General features: G+C 61.5%; 1 protein-coding gene across 1 annotated transcript in view; it reads left to right on the top strand.

The window, feature by feature from the left end:
• Positions 1-863, top strand: part of Cmklr1 (chemerin chemokine-like receptor 1) — a 48,700-nt gene that overhangs the window by 35,363 nt on the left and 12,474 nt on the right. The window lies entirely within an intron of this gene.

Below are 863 nucleotides of genomic sequence, written 5' to 3'. Positions count from 1 at the left end.
ACCTGAGGGTGGGGGAGGGAGGGAGGGGGAGCAGAGCACCCGATGACCGAGAGGGCTCTGGCGTTTACTGAGCACCTACCAAGTGTCACCTGTTATGTGTCACCTACCATGTGACACCTGCCATGTGACTGGCCAGGGGGAGGACCACCGGGGCCACGTGGGTGGTGCAGAAAGCGAGGCTAGGAGCTGGTCACGCTTGCCTGGGGGACACGGGCCGGGAAGGGGGCAGCTGGCTTGGAGCCAGGGCTGCTGTCTGGGCCCCCACCTCCATTTTTCTAGCAACCAAGCATGCAAAGGGGTGGCGACTCTGTCAGTCTAATAGCCAAGACCTGGCGGATGGGAGAGAATGGCCCGGCCTCCTCGATCCTGAGTCTTGCTCTTGAGCACTGCTGGGGCCAACTCAAGGGCCCATCCCCCACTGCCCATCCCCCAACACTCCCCATCCCCCCAACACCCACCATCCACCCACACATCCACCCACTCATCTCCCCACTACCCACCCACCCACCCACCTGTTTACATGAGCACCTATTACCCACCCATTCGCCCAGTCTCCATTACAGTGCATTTAACACCTGCTCTTTGCTGGGAGCCCAGGGAGGCCCTGGGGACACAGGGATAATCAAGCCACACCGTCTCTGTCCTCTGGCGAGTGGGACAGACAGCTAACCATTAAAACCCACCAAACCCGCCCATCCTGGTGGAGAAAACCCTCAGTGAAGGGCCACACACTTATTCTAGAGGGACCTGACCCCATTCGGGAGCCAAGGACACCCCCTGGGGAGGACACGCTTGAGTTACCTTGGTGGGTACTGGCTTGGTGGGGGGGCCCTGGAGGGGGCGCTCTGGGGGGAGGGGACAGG

Source organism: Marmota marmota, unplaced genomic scaffold (genome assembly GCF_001458135.2).
Source record: "Marmota marmota marmota unplaced genomic scaffold, marMar, whole genome shotgun sequence".
NCBI lineage: Eukaryota > Metazoa > Chordata > Mammalia > Rodentia > Sciuridae > Marmota > Marmota marmota.
This window is presented reverse-complemented; position numbering and strand designations above follow the sequence as displayed.